Source organism: Sinocyclocheilus grahami, unplaced genomic scaffold, assembly GCF_001515645.1.
Source record: "Sinocyclocheilus grahami isolate Dianchi unplaced genomic scaffold, SAMN03320097.WGS_v1.1 scaffold599.1, whole genome shotgun sequence".
In the NCBI taxonomy this organism is placed as follows: Eukaryota; Metazoa; Chordata; class Actinopteri; order Cypriniformes; family Cyprinidae; genus Sinocyclocheilus; species Sinocyclocheilus grahami.
Window position 1 is genome coordinate 665,501 of NW_015505778.1, and position 9,287 is coordinate 674,787.

Consider the following 9,287-nt stretch of genomic DNA (forward strand, 5'->3'; position numbering starts at 1 on the left):
TAAGAGAACCGGAGAGTACCACAAAAGACAAAACAAATGACTTTAATAATGTATACTGTGTGACTCATCAGCGCAGTCTAGTAAAAGTGAAAGACGCCATGCAGGACAGAGTTGTAAAAATTCCCAATAGCCCATATACTGTGACACCGATGGATCATTTCTTCAACATCACCGGGCACAGTATTTTTTCATTAAGTCTCGGCACATTTACATATCTCCACTGTTTCCTCCACTCTCGCCTAAGATTGTAATCAGAAAACGGTTATGCTGGTATGGCGCTCAAGGGCAGGTCAAGCAAAAATAATACAAATACTGTGAATCATGCTTGTCTGGATAGCATCAGCTGTCAAAAGCAGTGTTTGCAGACTCCTTCAGCTCAACGCGCCGCCATGGCGACCGCCGGAACAGGAGGAGCAGAGTGAGAGTGCTGTTTGATTTGTGTATCCAGTCTAGTCTTCTGATAGAACATGAGGGTGTGTTTCTTAGTACACACTAAGACTCTAAGTATCCTATCAAAACCTCAGTTTGAAACGCTCTACATTTTAATGTTAGCATGTTGCTAAGTTAATGACAATACTTCAATAAAAGGAAAATGCACAAATAATATATAAAATATTATGAATCAGGAATATACGTTTTCAAGACTGTATGCTGTATAGGTGAGCAGCTCAACAAATTCTTTGCAGTATAGCTCGGAAATGCAATTACATTTACAAGATTACAAGGAATCAAACTTAAAAAAAATATAAATATTGATAAGTTTTAATACACCTGAGCTGTGCTGTCTTTGTATTGCTTCAAACTAAACCAATGGCCTATCATACTTAGAGTTCTTCTGAGGTGAGTTTTAGGCACATCATCTCTTCAATATGCGGTCTCATAACCATTTGCATTTCATTAGCCATCACATGTGTTCTATTCTCTTTGCACATGGCATAGTTTTCAAGACTGTATGCTGTATAGGTGAGCAGCTCACTTACATATGAACAAATTCTTTGCAGTATAGCTCGGAAATGCAATTACATTTACAAGATTACAAGGAATCAAACTTAAAAAATATATAAATATTGATAAGTTTTAATACACCTGAGCTGTGCTGTCTTTGTATTGCTTCAAACTAAACCAATGGCCTATCATACTTAAGAGTTCTTCTGAGGTGAGTTTTAGGCACATCATCTCTTCAATATGCGGTCTCATAACCATTTGCATTTCATTAGCCATCACATGTGTTCTATTCTCTTTGCACATGGCATCTTTTGAAGCAAAATGGAAGGAAATGAATACACCGCATTAGGCTGTGAATGAGATGCCCTGATCTTTATGCATGGGCCACTCATGGTGCAGGTCTAAAGCAGACACAAAGCAGCGCTCGTTTTGTGAACGATGGCAGACAGCCTGCTTTTGGGACACGCAGAGCAGCTGAGGTGCACCTCCTACACATGTGCATATGCTAGAGGAGCACAACAAGTTGGAAAAATAATTGTGATTCCACTTACAACTGTTGCAATAAACAAATAGTGAATGTTTAGTGTATTAGTGTATGTTTATGTTCACACTCTGCAATATACAATTAACAGAGATGGCAGATATCTAAGGATTTATTTAGACATCATGCTGAAACAACATATCAGCCGGCCTAAAATCAGTCAAGAGCTTTAGGAGAAAAGAGCCTTTGTCTTGGACAGAAATAGTCCGGTTTATGCATGTTTGATTTACAACCAGTGAGTTTGACTTACACTACCATCCCTAGTATCCCATCTCCTATGGAGAATAAATCATTAATAGAAAGAGCTTCTGCAAAACAATTAACCTGTAACTGCCTAGGTGGATGAAAGAGCTATATAAACCATAAAAACATTACACTGACGGTCCTGAACATGTAGGGGAGACTGAGGGAAACTGTAACAAAATTTCTTTAATCACAAAAAAGTGATGTCACTCATTTAAATGCACAATAAATTTTCCTCTCTGGTGATTTAGTCTATTAATACTATATTGACATTATACTGTAAATGCTTCATGTACCAAACATTAGCAGATAGATTTGCAGTATTCAATGAGTTATGAAGGTAAATGCCCACAGACTCTTCTACAACCTTCAGAAAAAGTATTTGAAATGAAGATGCAAGAAAAAACTAGAAATAGACAGTCATTCAGAATAACCTTGAGCAGCATGTTTCATTTTGTGTAACAAAAGAGTGAAAGCCTACAGAACATTGCAACCAAGCAAAATAGAAATCTCTTTCAAAATCACTTGTGGATGTACCATTAAACTACATACATATTTGAATTAATCAATTGCTCAGTTTAGTATTAAGCTTTATTTATTATTTTACTTTAGGTGCAAGGCAGTTTAAAAGGACCCAATCTACGTAACCTAATGTATTAATGAAGAAAGGGCTGGATTGTGAGGAAAGCATGCAATAAAATAAAACATAAAATTAATTAAATTAAATCATATTCTTATTCTTCCATTTTCTGTTTACACAGACTTTTTTTCTTCAACTACTGTCTATATTATCACTGAATTTGTTCCATCCTTTAAAGGGACAATCACTAATTTCTGTTGTCATACCAAACCTGTCCGACTTTTTGACTACGGCTGCCAGCTCTCAACGCAAACAAATTATGCAACCTGAATCAAACATTAAGGCATATTCCCTGTTGATTATTGCACACCTGGCATAAAATATTACTAAAAATCAACACCACAACAGTGTTTCCAGGGTTGTTGACTAGTGTTAGACTAATGTTTTTCTTCGTCTCATACACCAAAAACCTCGAGCTGCCAAGTACAGTACATAACTAACTCTCTATACAGCAAAAAACAAACCACAACACTTTAGTCCTTGACACCAAGCACTGGCCACCAGAACAGCACTATTGATTCTATATTGAAAATAACCCCACAAGTGACAGCACTGCCTGCTGTTGTGTGTATGGTCAAATTGAAGCGTCACTTACTGAGCAGCCTGTCTGGCATAAAATATTACTAAAAATCAACACCACAACAGTGTTTCCAGGGTTGTTGACTAGTGTTAGACTAATGTTTTTCTTGTCTCATACACCAAAAACCTCGAGCTGCCAAGTACAGTACATAACTAACTCTCTATACAGCAAAAAACAAACCACAACACTTTAGTCCTTGACACCAAGCACTGGCCACCAGAACAGCACTATTGATTCTATATTGAAAATAACTCCACAAGTGACAGCACTGCCTGCTGTTGTGTGTATGGTCAAATTGAAGCGTCACTTACTGAGCAGCCTGTAGTCCATCCTCTGTGAGTGGGAGTGTTTCATGGTTGTGGCCGGAGCGGCAGTCGGCTCGCTGACTCCCTGCTTCACGCCGCAGCGGCGAGAGGCACTCAGCCACATTTAAACTCAGCCCGATTGCAGCTGCCAGCTCTCTACTACCACAAATCTGACTCGCTGCATATCTCACTCGTTCATACACACACACACACACACACTGTTTGGCCACTCGTACTCCCCTCCCTCTCTCTTGCTCTCACACACACACACACACACACACACACACACTTACTCTCTCCATTGGCTGCTGCTCCTTCCTGGCAGGTCATGTTACTCATAGATGAAAGCAACACATAGTGTTAAGTGCAGGGCGAGGAAATCGAGCACCCAAACATGCTCTGATCACCAGTAAAGAGCTCGCCGGTTGACTTGGGTAAGAGTCCAATGAGAACTTGATAGGCAAACAATGACTTTATAGCCTAAATTTGGGCATGAGACTTTGTGGATGTGCTTTAGCATGCTCGTTTCCATCATTAACTTTCCCAGTACATCCTAAGAGAGACTGATCGAAGAAAAGAGCTCATCCAACAGCTTTATGGTCCATATGCATCCAAGCTCCATTAAGCACAGAGAAAAGCTGTCCGGTAGATACAGGAATTGCATTTATAAAGCCATTAACAACTGGAATCAATTGTATCCCTTAAGACATGTCAAAGTCCTTGTTGCTGAATATAGAAAAGACCTCTAACAACTTCAATAACTGTTGTGAAACACAGTCATTCTGGCGCAGGGCTGGGCGATATGGCTAAATTTACGATATACAATATACATTATATCTCAGTATTTCTTTATTTAAAAAAACAACAACTTTCACATCCTGCCAAATGTTGTCCAACGAAAAAATACATATTAAAGGCTATGAAAACAAATAAAGTGAAATGTAACCATGTAGGCTATCCTATATATTATGTGCAAAAAATGGTTAAAATCACAATACATTATAAAATTATAATCTAAAAACACCTACATTTGTCACATTTATTGTCCAACTACAAATATTTCAGCATAATATAAGCTATATTTAAGTCAGAATTATTGCGCTCCTATTTCATTGCACGCTGTCTGTTTGGTGCGCATGCGTGCTGCGGCGCTTGTTCAGTGAAGTCTGTAAAGTTTAGCAGAGAATTGCAAAGCAGAAGGCTCATGCACCTGTGAAATGTAAGTTATGCACTGAGGAAAACAGCACATCTCACACACATTAAACAGCGTGAGTGTATCTGTCAGCAGCACATGAGTCAGTCAGAGCATTTGACGGGGCAAGCAGCTTTAAACTATACATGTTAACTATATCTTACGAGTTACTTAAAGCCCTTAATATAAAGCTTGTTTCATATTTAGGACAAATTGGATTATGCACTTTTCCTGCAGCAGCTCACACAGTGTCTTCCACTCGCTATTTTTCAGATGTGGTCATATCAAACTACAGTACTGTATATCATTATAAACAGCATTGCCTCATACCATATCGATTATAAAAAATATATATTGATATATCATACAAACTCGATATACCGCCCAGCCCTAATCTGGCCTCTCATGTCATTCTAAACCTGTATGACTTCCCTTCATATGACACAAAAGGAGAAATTTTAAAGAATTTTCAGGCTGCACATTTCTATACATCAAAAGCAAACAGTGAAGTAGGGATGTCACGCTCCAAAGTGGACAAAAATTTTCATTAAAGTGTCATAAAATTAGCCCATACCATGCAAACCTTGGAAATCACACAAAAGATTTGTGACAGAAATTTAAGTCATTATTCACATTTTCCCCCTCCAGAGGTGTCAAAAAATTGGGCTGTCAAGAGGCACTATGCCAGGTTTGACGTCAATGACACCAAATGTTGTTGGTTCTTTTGTGTCATAACCAAAGTTTAAATATGTAGTGTGGAGGAGTTTGAGATCTATAGCAAATGAGAAAATTTCCAATAAATATCAACTTAAATTTTAGTCGTTTTCTCAAAAATGTATTGTATAGAAGACTTGGAATTAAGAGCACAAGTCAAGAATGGACAAATTTTATGACAGTTTTTCCAAGTTTAAAAGCCCCTGGACACTTTCTAATTTCATTATTTAAGCAGTACATCTCAATATACAAAAGATAATAAAGTAAATAAGTTTCATTTGATATAGATGAAGGTTTGCAATTTCCTGCACATGCACTCATAACACGTCATCAGCGTGCAGTCAGAAATCTCAATGCCATATAAACACACCATGACTGTCTCAGAGTTTGCATTTTTTCTGCGAGCACAGAGCCACCTCTCATTCAGCACATACGTGAGCGAGTGTGTTCTCCTGACCTGACCCAGCCGCCGCTATTCCTGTCCACCTCTATTCATCACCACTGAAACTCTGTGTGCATGCTGCTGTATTGTTTTTGAGTAACCCAATTATAATCGTTATTTTAGAATTCTCCTCAAATGAGTGTCTCACTATATTCAAAATGTGTTCAGTGGAGAACTGTTTGCTCCCATACAAAAAGCTTTCCTTTGTGAACCTGACCCCCTGTGGATGGGGTTAATAAAACATTTTGCTGCTGTAAAGATGGGAGATGAATCTTAGAGACGGATCTTTTGTAATGTCTCTAAAGCACTAGACTTCAAATAGAACAAACTCAATTACCACAAACACATTCAACTGCTGGAGCATCATTTTGTTGAAAAAGGGGTGTATGCAGGGTCGTAATGACCACAGACATGTTCAGATTATAAATGATTCTTAAAATTGTACCTTCTGTTTCCTCATTAGTGATTTTATTTTTAGAAATACATTTTTTATGTGCTAGTAATATGCATTTTCATGTACACTACTGTTACTGTTAAGTAAGATTTTTAAGAAAGCAATACTTTTATTCAGCAAGCAAACATTAAATTAATCAAAAGTGGTAGTAAATACATTTATAAATGTACATTTCAGAATTTAATGAAACGTATCAATTTATTTGATAATGAAAGATATTATGATAAGATAATAAGAAATGCTTCTTGAGCAACAAATCAGCAGATTAGAATGATTTCTGAAGGATCGCGTGACACTGAAGACTGGAGTAATGATGCTGAAAATTCAGCTTTGCATCACAGGAAAAAAAATACATTTTAAAATATATTAAAAGAGAAAACCGCTCTTTAAATTGTAATAATATTTTACAATATTACTGTTTTTACTGCATCTTTGATCAAATAAATGCAGACTTGGTGAGCAGAAGAAGCTTTTTTTAAAAACACTGAAAAAATCTTAGCGACCCCAGACTATGGAAAAGTATATACATTTTTATTTTTTGTTAAAAAAAATTGTATTACCATTTTATTTTGCAAAAGAAAATATGCAAGCAAGCTGTAAATTATTACAGCTACAGTGTAAATAATGTAAAAGTAAATTTTTCTATATCGACATAACCTAAAATCTATGTTAGCCAGTTAAATAATATTATCTTGGTGACAAATCAGCAGGATTTACAACAACAATGTTGAATACATCACAGTGTCAACTCAACCAGAGGTCCTCGGCTCAAATTTTTGATTTTGTCAATATTTTTTCTTAAGAAAGACAAATATGTTTGGTGATATAAGCCAAGATATTAAATCTCATGGATGTATATTTACGGAGTAATCCACTATTTTGTAGAGGAGGGTCAAAAGATCCATAAAAGATACATTTCTAGTTTCAACATTATTTGTTCTTCAGACATTCCTCTTTAACAGAAAGTAAGTATTATCTTTATGCAAAGTGACCCGCATTTGGTTTTTGGCCACTAAAAATGTGCGCAATTTAACAATTTACTCTTGAGGCATACTTAAATTCCAATATTGCCTTGAAAATGAAGATGGCAAAAGGAAAGTTTGTTAAGACCCAAAATCTAAAAGGGCATTAAGATATCTTTTATACTTCTTGTGTTACAGGCATGCAAACTTTGAAGAAGAAAACATGAAAAGTGCTTTTTCTAATTTTTTAACAGTCACCATTGGCACATAATGCAACAAAGATTGCTAAAGTCAACAGATTTTACTAATAGACCTACCAATCTCTGTGTAAAAATAACAATGTCGATGCCATCTTTATGAAGTCATTTTTACCCCGCTAATTTGGCTCAGAATTTCAGGTGAAAATTGTCATTTTGACCACCTTCTACAAAACAGTGGATTACTCAGTAAATACACATCTGTGACATTTAATATTTTGACTTTCATCACCATACATGTTTATCTTTCTTTAGAAAAAATATTGGCAAAATCAAAAATTAGAGCCGGGGAAGTTTCTGAAATTTGGTTGATTTGACATGGAATGACCCAATTGTGCAAAGCATAAACAATGGATGTCCAAGACCAATAAATGTAAAATTATCACCCTGAAAATGCAAGTGACTGTTCTGGCTGGCCTGAAATACCCCCGGTTGGCAGGCCATCCGTATTGTTCAGCCCTGATGCTAATTTGTTTCATTCATACCTGAATCAAAAGCAAATCAAATTCTACAGTCAGCTACAGTGCAAAAGCTCCTCATGACTTTATGTTAAGCAGGATTTAAATATCTTTTTCATCATCAAGCTCAATCTTTACTAGCTGTTTGCATTTGAATGGTGGAAAAAAGAAAAGAAAAAAAAAACATTTTTTTAAAAGGAAAATAGGACAACATGTAAAACAGATTTCAGGTGCGCAACGCTGCCATCTGCTAAAATAAACATGAGACTTCTGTATGGTGTAAAAAATTAACCACATACACCATGGCTTCGTAGGTTCATTTCACAAAAACTAAAACATTTCACTGACTGACCCAACAAAACGGTCTAAAACTACAGATTACAACCAACTTTGCTGCCCAAAACAGCTATTAAAGCTCAGCACACAATGAGATTTTTGGTGTCATTTAATTTGCAGAACATCTTTACCTCTCACTATGTTTAAAAAGCCCAAAAATGGTGTCCATTGAGAGGGGCCAGATTGCATTTTGGCCCAGATGCCTGAACTTCCTCGCGAGAGAAAAATAATGCTTGTGTATTTAATTATGAGGCCGCGAATACCAGGGTCACTGACTCATGGTCCCACACAGACGTCATGTCACCTTGGAATTAGTCCAGAGCGCTATGCATTCGAATCAATGAGGATCGTTTTACACCGACATGTCTCACGAAGGGCTTGAAGGTTACACACTAAATGGATGAGCGCCAGGTGATAAGCTAATGCGGCCAGAATCAAATTAAAGGGAGAGCACTGTCTGACTTTTTGCAAATCAAAGCAGGCGTTTGAAGTGCATGGTTTGAATCGTTTGGCTGGCCAAAGTGAGAGAGCCGAGGGTTGAGGAAGTCAGAGACTGACACCCTTCTCCCCCGCGTCGGTCACGTTACACAGCCCTCGATGGAGCAGAGATGATTTTCATTAGTTCATAACCTGCTTCTGCGGCGCCTGTAAGAGGCCTCCTCATGAATCACCTTTCAGCCAAAAGAACTGCTATGTTCTCTTCAGAATGAAAGAAAACAAAACACAATAATAAAGCAAAGTCATTATTTTGCACAAAAGAAGATTGTGTTAACAAAAGAAACCAATTATTCTCATGCAAAAAATATTATCTAACTATTTTTGTATTATCTATTACTCTACTCTGTAATTGTGGTGCTTGTGACAAAGTTTGCAACAAAGACTAGCTTCTGAAATCACTGTGGAAAATCATTCCAGAACGGTTAGAAGTATGAATGCCACAATGCATTACTTTGAACGCAGAACACTTCTTTGAAAAGATGAAGTAGCATTTGAATGATAAGAAAATAAATGCTCTAAATAGTCCAAAATCTCAACTTCTTCCAGTGTCCCAAGTCAACACTAGTGGGCTTGATGTGGAAAAACAAAGTTAGTGATCTCTAGGGAATGACCTGCGCATTCCAATCAACCAAATCCTGGGTAATTCTGTCCAGAGGATCCACAAAGACACTGAAGATACATAGAAAAAACAGCCTTTAAGCTGGGGGGGGGGGGGGGGGA

The 9,287-nt window shown here is 37.1% G+C and overlaps 1 protein-coding gene across 1 annotated transcript in view; it reads right to left on the minus strand.

Moving 5' to 3' along the window:
- Positions 1-9,287, minus strand: part of plce1 (phospholipase C, epsilon 1) — a 98,801-nt gene that overhangs the window by 48,736 nt on the left and 40,778 nt on the right. The window lies entirely within an intron of this gene.